This window comes from Camellia sinensis, chromosome 14 (genome assembly GCF_055761805.1).
Source record: "Camellia sinensis isolate YWXY chromosome 14, ASM5576180v1, whole genome shotgun sequence".
Lineage (NCBI taxonomy): Eukaryota > Viridiplantae > Streptophyta > Magnoliopsida > Ericales > Theaceae > Camellia > Camellia sinensis.
This window is the reverse complement of record NC_138974.1, coordinates 9960721-9975938: the sequence shown is the minus strand read 5'-3', so window position 1 is coordinate 9975938 and position 15218 is coordinate 9960721. Positions and strand designations below refer to the sequence as shown.

Sequence of the window (15218 nt, the reverse complement as noted above, 5' to 3'; positions counted from 1 at the left end):
CAACTCCGGACCCAACAGAGGTGCATCACCCACCTCGGCCCAACAAACAGGAGACCTACACGGTCGGCCGTATAAGGCCTCAAACGGTGCCATACCGATACTAGACTGGAAGCTGTTGTTGTAGGCAAACTCCACTAATGGCAAGTGCCTCTCCCATGACCCGCTAAAGTCAAGAACACAACCCCGAAGCATATCTTCAAGGATCTGAATAGTACGCTCGGACTGCCCATCAGTCTGAGGATGATAAGCTGTGCTAAAGGTCAACTTAGTACCTAAGGCGCTCTGCAAGCTCTGCCATAATCTGGCAATAAAACGAGGGTCCCTATCGGAGACGATCGTCACTGGAACCCCGTGCAACCTCACTATGTCCCGAATATACAAGTCGGCAAGATGATCTACTGAATCTCTAACGCGCATAGAAATGAAGTGCGCCGACTTAGTCAACCGGTCTACAACCACCCAAATAGCATCACTGCCCCGCTGAGTCCTCGGAAGACCTACAACGAAGTCCATAGTGACATGCTCCCACTTCCACTCGGCAATAGGCAAGGGTTGCAACAAACCCGCTGGCCTCTGATGTTCGGCCTTCACTTGCTGACAAGTAAAGCACTTAGACACGAAAGCTGCCACATCTCTCTTCATACCCCGCCACCAAAACTGGCGACCCAAATCCCGATACATCTTAGTACCTCCCGGATGCACTGCAAGGCGTGAATGATGAAACTCTCGGAGTACCTCCTCTCGACAAGACTCCGGCACAAACAGACGGTCTCGGTATCTCACACTCAGGTCGGAACACACCGTCAAACCTTTCTCAACCTTCCCACCGGATATCTTTTCACGGAGAGATTCTACCTCAAAGTCACCTCTCTGAGCCTCTAACACTCGAGTCACAAGTGAAGGCTGTGCAACAACAGAAAACAAGGCCGCAGCCTCAACGGATTCACCCAGAATTAAATCAAACTCCCCAAGTGCACCCAACATCTCCCATTCTCGGATGGCTATACTAGCTATGTCACCAACAGGTTTCCTGCTAAGGGCATCGGCCACCACATTGGCCTTTCCCGGATGATAATGCAACTCAAAGTCATAATCCTCTATAAATTCCATCCACCTCCTCTGCCTCAAGTTCAAGTCTTTCTGTGTAAACAAATACTTCAAACTCTTATGATCCGAGAACACCTCGAACCTCTCACCATAAAGATAATGCCTCCAAATCTTCAAGGCAAATATCACAGCTGCTAACTCTAGATCATGTGTAGGATAATTCTGCTCGTGAATTTTCAATTGACGTGAGCCATAGGCAACTACTTTCCCCTCTTGCATCAACACACAACCAAGACCCTCTCGTGAGGCGTCACAATAGACTGCATAACCCAACCCTCTCTCCGGAATAATCAAGACTGGAGCAGTGGTCAGTCTAACTTTCAACTCCTGGAATGACTTTTCACAAGTCTCACTCCAAACAAATTTGACTCCCTTCCGAGTCAATCTAGTCAAAGGCGAAGCTAATCTGGAGAAATCTCTTACAAACCGGCGATAATAACCAGCTAATCCCAGAAAACTGCGGATCTCGAACACACTCTTAGGCTGTACCCAATCTTGCAATGCCTCTGTCTTGGATGTATCAACAGACACCCCTTCCCTAGAAACTACATGGCCTAAGAACTTCACCTCCTCTAGCCAGAACTCACACTTCCCAAACTTAGCATAAAGCTGATGGGCTCTAAGTAAATCAAGCACCACCCTCAAGTGTTCCTCGTGCTCTTCCTCTGAAGGTGAATAGATAAGGATGTCGTCCACGAAGACGACTACAAAACGATCTAGAAATTCCCGGAATATCCGGTTCATCAAATCCATAAATACTGCTGGTGCATTGGTGAGCCCAAATGGCATCACCAAAAACTCATAGTGGCCATACCGCGTACGGAATGCCGTCTTTGGAATATCCTCCTCCCTGACTCTCAACTGATGATAACCTGATCTCAAGTCTATCTTCGAGAAACAACGGGAACCTTTCAACTGATCGAACAGATCATCTATACGGGGCATAGGGTACTTATTCTTAACCGTAGCCCGATTCAATTTCCGGTAATCTATACAAAGTCTCAAAGCACCACCTTTCTTTTTAACAAAGAGGGCCGGTGCTCCCCAAGGCGAAACACTAGGACGTATAAAGTCTTTATCTAGCAACTCCTGGAGTTGGATCTTCAACTCAACTAACTCAGCTGGGGCAAAACGATAAGGTGCCATAGAAATCGGCGCCGTGCCGGGCACTAAGTCAATAGAGAATTCAATCTCTTGATGCGGTGGCAAACCAACAAGATCCTCGGTAAAAACGTCCGAGTACTCACACACCACCCTTGGCAACACAATCTGAGTCTCACCGTCCTCACTAATCGAAAGGTTAGCAAGTAGACCACTAAGCTCACTCCGTCCTCGCGGAACATACCCCGGTGGCAAAACACTACCAACACGGTCCCCCAGAAAATGAAAACACTCACCATTCACGGTACAACAAGTGACTCTCTGGCGGTAGCAATCAATAACTGCCCGGTATGACGATAACCAGTCCATACCCAAAATAACATCGAAACCTCTCATAGGCATAACTACAAAGGAAAATGGGATTCTATGGTAATCAACCTCTATATCACAACCCCTAACACCGTGTTTCAAAATCAATTCACCCCCAAGAGGCGACACTACACAAATAGGAGATGCTAACTGTGCTAACTCCAACTCCAAAACAGATGCAAATGCAGCAGACACAAAGGAATGAGATGCACCCGTATCAATCAAAACATTAGCAATCGAGTTGCAAAACAAGAAGGTACCTCTCACAACTGATGGTGCTGGCACAAGATCCTGCGCGGTAACAGTATACACGCGCCCAGACGACCTCTGATCAACCTGCTCACCCCTAGGAGCATAAGATTGCTGCACCGACTGAGACGATGAAGCCCCCTGATTGGCCCTCGAGGCCTGACCCAACTGAGCTGGCTGTTGACCCTGAGTCTGCCTCAAACCAGATGCACCAGGTGTGCCACCCAACTGCGGGCAATGCCTCTTCATATGCCCTGGCTGACCACACTGATAACACGAGAGTGGCTGGCCTCTACCCTGACTCTGGCTCTGAGATCGAGCCGAAGAAGATGCTGCTCTCTGAAATCCTCCCCGCTGAGGACAAACTGGAGACTTGTGGCCCAGCTGGCCACACTTGAAGCAGGTAATGTCTCCTTGACTGCCTTTCCCCGAACTAGCACTCGGCACAGGAAAAGTCGATCTAGAAAAGCTACTCTGAGACTGTTGGGGATTAAAACCCTTCTGTCTCCTACCATCACTCTGACCATCCTGACTCCTCTTGGAGCCCTTCTGTCCTTCCTCCTCCTCCTGCATCATGATTTCCATGTGGGCTGCAGCATCAACCAAACGCCCATAATCCCGAATCATAGTTCCCCCAACTCTCAGCTTGAGGCCACGCCTCAACTTCCTCTCAAACTCAATACAACGGCGTTCCTCAGACGCCACCAATTCAGGTGCAAACCTGGACAAACTAGTAAATGCAGCCTCAAACTCGGCCACTGAAGAACTCGACTGCTTAAGCTGGCAGAACTGGTCTCTCAGCTTCTCCCTAACTGCTGGAGATAAGAACTTCTCCTGGAAAGCATTCACAAAAGCCTCCCATGTACCTCCTATACGCCCCTTAGTGAACTTCCACCACTGACCCGCATCCCCTTTCAACTGGAATGATGCCAAGGTCACCTTCAACCCCTCATCTTCGATGCCAAGCATCTCAAACGTCTTCGTTGTCTGTTCGAGCCATTCATCTGCCTTAAGCGGCTCTTTAGGATCACCCACAAATTCATCCGGATTAGACCGGAAGAACTCCCTCTTCAGAAAGGACGGTCCTGCATCCACAACAACAACCTAGGCTTGATTCTCAGCCCTAAGAATGCCTACTGACTCCCTGAATGCCCCTGCTATCTCTCGGGCTAAAGCGCCCATAGCCTGCTGGCCTACTGGCTCGGCCACATTGGCCTGGCCAATTCCCTCATGAACTGCCGGAATCTCCTCTGGCACCGGTACCTCCTACCTACCCGGCCTACCACGCCTACCACGTCCTCGTCCTCGTCCTGACATCCTAATAAAGGAAACAAACAAAGACGTTAGCACATTAATAAATGTGCCGAAACTAAACACTCGCGTCCTAATGCATTGGACAAAAAAATAATTCATTCCACGTAAGCACATAATCACATAAGCACCTACGAATTTCATTCCTGGATAATAATAGTCCCGAAGCGTTACTATAGTTCCGGTTGGAAGCAGCAGTGATCAAGTGCCTTTCCAACAAGACTACTAGAAACTCAAGGGTCCAATCAACATCCTAGAAACTACATTCCATACCCACATAATCACATAAACATGTTATCACATAAGCATATAACATTACACTAAGTCTCTATCAAACGAGACGAACCCAATGTGATACTAATCACTTCCCACGTACCCAAAGTATTCAAACCCGGTACGCTCTGATACCAAGTTGTCACGCCCTCAAAATAACCCATAATAACCATAACATTAACATGCATTTATAAAAGAAAACGAATCATTTGAGTTATTCATCAGAGTATTCTTATTGAAAGACATCACATGTAACATCCTGCAACATCAAAATAAATGCCCTAAGGCCTTACATCTTTCCAAGCTAACACTTGGACACAAAAATGATGAGTACTAACTCATTTACAAGTTAAGCCCTAGGCTTGAATGTTTACATGAAATCTCAAAAATAACAAAATAAAACATATAACTAAAGACAAGTCTTCAAAATCCCAAAACATCAAATCCTTCCAGGCTAAGTCCATGGAGGTAGCTTATCACCTGAACCTGAAAATGATGTTCCCATAAAGGGTGAGCCACAGCCCAGTAGAAAAATACTAAACCAAATATAAGCATTAAATAAAGCTATAGCATTCAATAGATGGTTAACCAAGATAATCAATTTTATCATTAAACAGTCTCATGACACTAATGTCTAAGACACATTTCACTTTCCATTATTATCAACATGGCTCAGAACCTGGCCAAACTTACAACAGTGAATTATATATCATATTCCCATTACTTCCAATATCAACAAAACAAATGAGACTCATGCTCATATCAAAACACTTCATACTTCCCATTTGATACACATTTTAGTGCTGTATCAATAATCATGTAAAAACACTTCAATATAATAAGCACACATAAAAATGGTGCTAATGGAGTCCATCCCCTATCTCCTCCCAAACAAAAATCCGGTTTAGAGGTCCATCCCCTATCTTCCCCTAAACCGTGGAGTACATCCCCTATCTCCTCCCAAACAATATGCAAATGCAATGCTCAATCAATACACGTATTTTCTGTATTAATGCAATAGTCAAAATTAATGACTTAACCAATGTGATTAGTTTCAGTTATTTCTAATCCACATGCAATGTCTACAACAAACACGACTATCCTCCACCGATAGCCCAAAACAGTTATTTCTAGACTGGAAATAAATATATCAACAATTCAATAGGCGAGTGATTTTAATTATCCAACTACACCATTTAATCAATGAATTCCTCAATTTCATGCATTTAACCAATTTCCCCAATTTCCTTGAATTAATTATACAAATTAATTTATTAATACAACTAAGGTTTTTCCCAAAATTACCAAAGTACTCCCAACATATCAAAATACCAAAACTTAGGACAAAACTTAGAGGATGGAGTAGGAAATCCCTACCTTGAAGCGAAGAACTCGAATGGAGAAGATGACGAAAACAAAAGTGCTCCAAACCCAAGATTGTTCAGATTAAACGGAAGCCCTCGACCCACTCTATCTTTTTAACAAAGGGCTTAGGGTAGAAATACACTCTAAGTAGATCAAACCTAAGAGAGAAGGTGTGTAGGGAGAGGGAGAAGACGGTTCTAGGGTTTTAAAATCAAAAAGGAGATGAAAAATGATCCTGAAAGTCGGATCTCGGATTTTTATACCAGTCGCCCCGCTCGAGCGTGGAAACCCCCGCTCGAGCGCCACTCACAGACTCCCGCTCGAGCGGCCAAACTCCCGCTCGAGCGGCGAATGCACTCTCCCAGAAGTTTTTGCAGACAGGTCCCCGCTCGAGCGCCCAACTCCCCGCTCGAGCGTCACTCACGACTTCCCGCTCGAGCGTCCAATCCCCCGCTCGAGCGGCCAACACTACACAGGACATACTGGATGGGTGTATTCCCCGCTCGAGCGTCCAAACCCCTGCTCGAGCGGACAAGCCAAAATCTGGGCAACTAGACTTGGTTCCTAAGCTCAACCAACCTGCTCCAAATCTTCCCAACACAACCCAAGACTCAAAATAAGAAAATAATGAATGACAACAACAATTATACAATGACGGAATCTACGGAACCTAAGTCCGGATACAATAATCAAATGGGAAAAGACCGGGGTCGCTATAAGTCGCCTATGACATATTAGTTTGTGTTTTGACGACTAAATATTTAGTCGCCAAAAGTGTTTTGAGTTTTAGCTACTAAACAATTAGTCGCCAAAACTGTTTTCAATTCATTTTGGCTACCAAATATTTAGTTGCCAAAACATTTATTTCTTTCTTTGGCTACCAATTGTTTTGTCACCAAAAACGTCATTTTTTATTTTTGTTTTTTTTTTTCATTTTAATAAATTTTTTCACAACCTGTATATATCCACCGCAACCTGTAATAGGTATACAAACAAATCAATAAATATATTATCACCTATCCCGTAATGCATGTTTCACTTACAACCATCAAACAAAAAGAACACCCTACAATGTAAACTTATATACAAACCAACTAATATATTCCAATTACAAATAATAACGTCATACATTCCAAATATGTTATCAAAACAATGTCCCCTATACACAAAACATTTTGACTATACTATGCATTGTAATGACCATTTGGTATGGTACAAATGACCATGGTAATATGTACCACAACAAAATGTAATCTATATATACCACCAGAGCAATGAATACAAGTTCCAAAAATGCTATGTACCCCGCCAAAAATTGTATGTATGATTCATCCAAATTCCACACAAAATGTAGAGGATGACCAAAAACTTCCCAAATTTGCAAAACTGTGAATTATCTTTCGGACAAAAAAATAGAAGATCCACATGTCAATGCCAAAAGCCATCTACATAACAAAAATTACACCCATTAGTTCCATTGTAAACAAAAATTTTCAACAAAAAGGTATGTACAAATGTTTGAGGGGGCAGGACCCCACTTGATGCGCCATTCCCTTCGCACCTGCCATCATGTATCTAAGCATAAACAAAAAAAGGATGAACCAGCACATGAGGCTCTCACTAAAACAAAGTGAATAATTACCTATCATTTTGTTTCCACCACAATATATGCTCATAGATACTGTTTTAAAAAAATAAAAAATTGAGAGGAAGGTTAAAGTTGAGTGATCACCACAGATTCACAGATGCCATAAAAAGATTATGACACTGGTCTCATTTATTAGCTCCAAAATTTTCTTTTTTTTTTAATCAGCTTCATAGTCATTCTTTTGTTGAGCGAAACACTTAAAATTTCAATTCAATAAGAAGTTGTTCAGCCACAACAGTGATGCTGTAACAGATTATGTTATATAGTCCATGTCTTGGCAATCATGATAGAAAGTCACAAATAAGTTACAATTCAGATGGTTAAATGTGTTGGTATTTTATTCACAAAGTCTACTTGACTATGTTGGTATTTTATTCATAAAACTAAATATATAGAGATGCTTATATAACATATATATTTATAAGCTGTAATATATAAGCTTTAATATATATTTATAAGCTTTCTGGCATTTGTCATGGCCACCCCCAACGTACGCATGCTAATTACATCCCATCTGACCTCACAGGTCCTATTTGACATGAGAAAGATACCCGTGGCATCCATAGAGTGCTTCGGGGGCTGCTTTGAATTTTCGGCCCCGAAAGGCATTTTTCGGCTAAGTTTATGGCATTTATCACGCCAACTCCCAACGTACGCGTGCTAATTATGTCCTGCCTGTCCCCACAGGTCTTATTTGATACGAGGAAGCTACCCGTGCCATCCATAGAGTGCTTCGAGGGCTGATTTTAATTTTAGGCCCCAAAAGCCCTTTTTCGACTAAGTTTATGGCATTTTTCACGCAAACTCCCAACGTACGCTTGCTGTTTTCGTCCCGTTTGCCCCCACAGGTCCTTTTTGACACAAGGAAGATACCCATGCCATCCCTACAGTGGTTCGGGGGTTGCTTTCAATTTTCAGCCCTCGAAGGCCTTTTTCAGCTAAATTTGTGGCATTTTTCACGCCAACTCCCAACGTACGCGTTGTAATTACATCCCGCATGTCCCCACAGGTCCTAATTGACATGAGAAAGCTACTCGTGCCGTCACTACAGCGGTTCGGGGGCTGCTATCAATTTTCGGCTCTCAAAGGCCTTTTTCGGCTGAGTTTAATGTGTTTTCACGCCAACTCCCAACGTACACATGCTATTTACCTCCCGTCTGTCCCAAAGGGTCGTATTTGATAGAAGGAAGCTACCCGTGCCATCCGTAGAGTGCTTCGGAGGCTGATTTGAATTTTTGGCTCTCAAAGACCTTTTTTGGCTAAATTTATGGCGTTTTTCACGCCAACTCCCAACGTACATGTGATAATTGCGTCCCGCATGTCCCCACAGGTCTTATTTGACGTAAGGAAGTTACCCGTGCCATCCCTATAGTGGTTCGGGGGTTGCTTTCAATTTTCGGCCCTCGAAGGCCTCTTTCGACTAAGTTTACGGCATTTTTCACACCAACTCCCAACGTATAAGTGCTAATTATGTCCCGTATGTCCCCACATGTCGCATTTAATGCAAGGAAGCTACCCGTGCCATCTCTATAGTGGTTCGGGGGCTGCTTTCAATTTTCGACCCTCGAAGGCCTTTTTCGACTAAGTTTACGGCGTTTTGGTAAGACAACAAATAACCTAGGAGATCTAATATTAACTGAGCTAATATATTTTTCCAATATGCCAATAATGAAGTTCATAATTGTCCAACGGATTCAACATGGTCGATAGGGAGAAAAAGACCCGGAATTATGTTGATTACAACCCAAATAAAATCATGATTCAATGTTGAGAACTCCTAATGCACCATGAGGCTTTCATTAATTTATTTCACATATTAGCATCCTTTTTAGGCAACAAAAATTACAATTTTATAGTGGAATTATTGAGACATTGCAAACAAAATACTTGTAGTAATTGTAAATTCATTCCAAGTGCACTTGGTTTATTTAATTAGTCTTCAATCTGAAATGGCATTCAATTGGATGGGGCTCCTAATATAGTAACTGCCCTCATATTCATAGGCTCATCGTACCCAATTTTGGGAAACTTAATATTTCATTGAAATCATGTGGTTACCTTATGAAAATCAGATTACGGTCCGTCTGCTGCAAAGTCTACTCACATTATGCCTCAAAACCTATTAGAAGCACATGACAAAAAAAAAATTTACATAGCAACTTTAGAAAACAATTCTATGCCAATATGATCCATATTTTTGTAGAACTTGCATTAGCTTATCAATAAATTTATGTTTATTGAATAGTAAGATGACCATCTGAACCCTGCAACAGGGTTGTGAGCTGTGACACCACGTCGCTCAGATGATTGAGTTGTACTTGTTGTGCCTCCCGTGCTTTTTTTTTCTTCTTCGACTTGTTTCATCAGCTCCTCTCTTTCCCTCATAATTTCCTCTCGATCTTTTTGGCGCTCCTCTTTCTCCTTCATCAACTCCTTGTGATCTCTTTGATGCTCCTTACGAAGAACCTCCAGTTCCGCTCTCATTGACTCCATATGTTTATTGCGTGCTTGTGCCGCACGAGAAGCTGTGGAAGAGGGTTACGGGCCTATCCCACATCCACGCAAGTAATTTTTTTTTGCCCCGAGCACTTGCCTTGATAATTCTTCGTTGGGTCAATGTCAACCCCGCATCGGTGGCTATGACTTGTAGATTCACCATATCATCTTGTCATGGCAAAAAAACAATAAAGTCAAGATGGCAGAAAGAATTGAAAACAACTTTACTAATTGATATGCAACAAAATTGGTTTCAACATTCAATACTCACATATAGCTCACCACATTTGGGGTCAATCCAGTCTCCCATCTACTTGGACTTGTGTGATTTCTTATAAAATTCAGGGAAATCTATATCTCCATCCTTATTTGCCTATTAGGTTTGAAAAAATTCCATTGATGAAGTAGTACATAGTAATATTCAAACTAAAAAAGAATCTATCATCCATTACATTACTAAACAAATAACCACTTCTCACCATAAGCGACATTGCTATAGGAAATGATCGCGATCCACTTGTATGATTATAGGGGAGCATACCCCTATTTGCGTTACCAGCTTTAGAGCGTTTCTAACAAGAAAAAAAAAAAACAAAATTACAAAAAAAAAAAAAAAGAATTAGTAAAGAATTTTTACATATCAACACATAAATTAATTTCAAGAATGGGGGTTCTAATTAATTTGTTACCAAGTGAGATTCGTCTTTTCAAGCAACATCAATCATATTTTTCCAGTCCTCCAAGCTCACGCCACTATGCAGATGACTATAGGGGTCATCAACACCCTTTTCCTCAAGTTCGAGGAACTCTTGCTCTAGATTGTACCTCCAATCCTTGTATAGCAAATATGCCTTTCTATCGAGGATTTCTTAAGCTTGTTCATCATTATCAAAATCATTGCCAATAACAAACTTGTCCTACAAACATAATAAGAGAATTAGTACATCAATTAATTTAAGCAATTACAAATAACATAATAAAGACATTATGGCAAGATGAATCTCATACTAGCACCGCTTGGACGACCGCATCTTTGGTACTTTGATCAATTTTTCTCCATGACTTCACGCTTTGGAAAGGGCACAACCGTCTAATTTGCAATCCCAACTCATTTTTCACTGGGGTGGCATTCCCTCCTGTGATTTTGTTCAATGCCCGATTGACATACACATGTAATTTCTCTCCTTTTTTCTTAGCTATTTTTTTTTTGCACTCCTTTGCCTAATGTAGGTCCTCGTACACGAGTTGACCTTTACAACAAAATAGTTAAGAAGTCAACAAAATGTAATATTCAATTACTAAAATCCAACATTCAAACCCAACAACTACTACTAATTAAATTCTACATTTGGTGTAGAATGTTCGAATGTGATATATTTACATAGATTACCACCCCTTTATGAGTTCTCTACTTATTTATAAGCTTTCATGTTCTTGTAGTAAGGGCATTTTGGTCTACAGCTGAGATGGCTCAAGCCTAGACAAAAAAAATCTAGTTAGAATATGGTTTGTTGGCTACACCAGATTATCCTCTATTGTTTCTATAGAGTTGCAAAGGTTTGCACTAGAAAGATGTGAGAGTATTTACGCTATTGATTAACCACACTTTCTAATCCTAATTTCTTATGTTTTGGCCACAGATTTCTCAATTGAGGTTGATTTTTAAAGAAATTATTTTCAACTATAGAAAGCATTCACAGTGTAAACCTTAAGTTTTTCGTTGTGTGTTTGTTGATTGGTCATCAGCACGCCATCATGGGGTATGTGTTCATTATTGGGTCATCAGCAACGTCTTTCCATAATTTTAGTTCATGACATTATATTGTTAACCCATGCTGAGGGGAGAAGAAAATGTTTTGTTAACAGATAATCTTGGGGACACAACAACAATTTGTATTTTGAATTTTATTAACAAGACCCTCGTAAGCAAATGATTCATGGCACATGAAGTATATCTTGAATACATTTATGTGAGGGCATTATTGGGTAATCAAGAAGATGTGGTTTGGGATGTGTGGTAGTGCACAGGATCCTAAGGCAAATTGTTTGTGGTTTTCTCTCAAACTATTTCTACCTACATTATTAAAGGCATTAGAGTATGCAACTGAAGCGAATTAAATGGACACACTCCCATAATGATATTTGAAGATTCAGAGGCATATATAATACACAAATCTGGGCCATGCCCTCATAATTAGGGCCATTCACTTAATCTGAATTTTGATGAAGTTGATGTTGGGTTGGTTAGTGACTCTTTGGTGGCCGACAGCCTCTGCCTTTAGAATGGAAGTTATCATCATCAGGTGCACCTGTGAAATCTGAGTGACTAGGCTCCTAGTTTTTTTAATGATTGCCACTACTTTGAATGTAAACCTTAGTTATATCCTCTGCTTAGTTTTTTTGTTATTTTATTTTTATTTTTCCATATACTACTACTAAATCCATAGTGGATGAGATGGGGTATTCAATGAGCAGCAAGTTATAGTAGGATTGCTGCCACAACCCCGTCCAAGTGCTGCTAGTGTATGTAAAAATTGTAAATGTTTAAGAATGATTGGGGCTCTCAAACATTTTTTGTAATGTAGTCGTAATTTTTTGATGATATAATTTTTATTTTAAATTTTGTAAGATATCTAACGTTCACAATCAAAATAATTATGATGAAGAGGCATTTTTTTTCTGTCTTGATTGAGAGAAGTAAAGAGGTGCAGTGTAGGAAGGGACTATTTTTGTATCCACTGAAAGCATGTTTGCCCTCTTTCAAATTTGTCAAGAGTTTAAGATTAATGATAAAGTGTCTCGTTTGATAATTTAAGATGTAACCATTTTCATATATTTATAGATATATAAAACCAAACAAATTAAGGAGCTTAATTTCCCCAATAAGTGCCTTACAAACACCTGCAATGGATCTTATACTTCCTTGTTTGATTTTCATTCTCAACGAAGACATCAAATTTAACCAACTAATAAATTATTTTTTCTATTACTCTAAATTTGAGTGTTTGATTACATTCAAAACATATGTTGTTATAAACGGTGGGAACAACATAAATAGGATTTTAATCATCAGGGCAAAAAAAAATTATAAGCAAATTAGAATGAATTTTTTTTCACAGAAAAGGTACCTTAAATCTCCAGAAAGCATAGCAGAAGGGAACTGGATTGTCACTTTAAGCTCCTTAGCTTACTTAGATTGTCACTTTAAGCACAACAAAAGGGTTTCTCCTCTCACTAACACACAAAATAAGCTAAAACATTAATTACATTTCTCACCTATGCATGCATATATATATATATATATATATATATGGTTAGTTTGGAATATTCTGGAAACAGAGGCACATTTGGTCATATGGTTCAACAATCCAAAATCGAGAATCAGAAATCCAGAATCCGAAATTTCAACCAAACCCATTCACGAAATCAGAAAAGCCCTAAAAAATTATTCACGAAATCAACAGAAAATGAAAGAATAAAAACATATAAAAACCCTATAGAAATCGTTAGACACAGGGATGGGAGAGATAGCGAGAAAGAGATACAAACTGATAGACCCAAATCGACAGAGAGGAAGAGAGAAAAGAGACAAATACCTGTAATCAATGGTGGGGAAGATTTGCAGTGGTCGTGGTGGCGAGCGCCGGTGGACAGCGATGGTGATGATCGGCGGTGGTGAGCGGCAGTGAGGTTTGGTTTTGACTGCTCTGTATATTGGTGTGTGAGACAAAACAGAACAAAAATGTGTGTCTGTGTAATATATGTACTGGGCGCCAATATTAATGAGTTTCCCTCTAAAAAAAATTTGAAGCATTAGCGACTAAATTATTATTTGTCGCCAAATATCCTTAACAACGATTAAAAATTGGTCGCCAAAAGCATCCTATTTGGCTACTAATTTCAAATTTTTGTCGGCAATGTTTAATATACAACGACTGACTTAGTTTTGGTCGCCAAAAATTCATCAAAATACGTCCATTTTTTGGCGACAAAAATTTTTTGTCGCAAAATGTTATTATACGGCGACTAAAACTATGTTTGGTCGCCAATAAGACTATATGGCAACTAAAATAATTTAGTAGCCAAAAAGATTAAACAAATGAGGACTAAATCAGGATTTTAGTCGCCGAAGATGCTGTTTTTGGCGACTAAAATTGTTTTGGTCGCAATTTTAGTCGCCAAAAGTGCAGTTTGTTGTAGTGAGATTATGGGTCCATAATTTTCAGCCATTTTTGCTAGTGTAGCATGTGGCATGGTTCCTAGGAGGGGAAGGGCGCCAATGAGTGGAAGCCCTCGTGGGCCTGGAGGAAGCCGGTTCATGCTTTTTGAGGAGAGGGATTGAATGAAGAAGTGGGTGAGGAGGAAGATGAGAAAAGCCATGGCGAGCTCATGGAGGAAGACAACTGAGTTCAATGCCATGGGGTAGTGTTGCACCAGAGTACATGTGAGGAAGCGTTTGTTGGATTAAATAGCCTTAATTCTTTGTCATGTTATTGTGTCACATTAAAAATAAAAAATAAAAATAAAAGACTTTTTCAAAACGTCCTATTAAGGGCGATACAAAATTAAAAATAGTAAATATATAACAAAATTAAATTTTTTCTTACAAGTTAAATTTTACGAAATGAAATTATTTATAAGAATATTTAATTTCAACTCAATTCATTTCTCTAATTTAAAAAAATACGCACACCCTATTATCATATTTTTGTACTATATTGACTCTAAAATAAATAATAAAAAATATACATTATCTTAAATGAAAAATAAAATAAAAGTTATAGTAACCTGAAAACTTATTTTGCATTTTTTATTTGGATGGATGGAGTTACAGAAATACTCAAAAAAATTAATGACACCTCTTAATGGAAATAATTTTAAAATATATAGTTAATATTCATTAAACAAAAACTTAATTTTACATATATTTGACACTAATCTAACATATTTAATATTTATATTATTAAGTCATGTTATATTCGTATTCATATCAATAAAATAATTATTACTCAGTAATTTCATGCATAATTTGAGTCTTCTAATCGTGTTGAATATTTTTACGGTTCCATTAGTTTAAATCATTGTCATACCAATTTTTTAAAAGTTATTCGCAGCCCCAAGGTACAAACAAGTTGAGCCACAAACCAAATATGATTGGTAGAAAACGTGAGCCACATTAATTTCTGTTGATAATTGAGAAACAATACGAAGACAAATTGACAATTAGTAATTAGTTGTTAGCAAGTCATGTGGTACGTGGGGCACCAAATAACTTTGGGGAAATCACTGTTCAATAGTG

The 15218-nt window shown here is 39.8% G+C and overlaps 1 pseudogene; it reads right to left on the bottom strand.

Annotated features, from left to right (window-relative positions):
• The window catches only part of LOC114309334 (flavonoid 3',5'-hydroxylase 2-like), a 40564-nt pseudogene extending 26226 nt beyond the window's left edge, over window positions 1–14338 (bottom strand).
• Window positions 14339–15218: the final 880 nt, after the last annotated feature.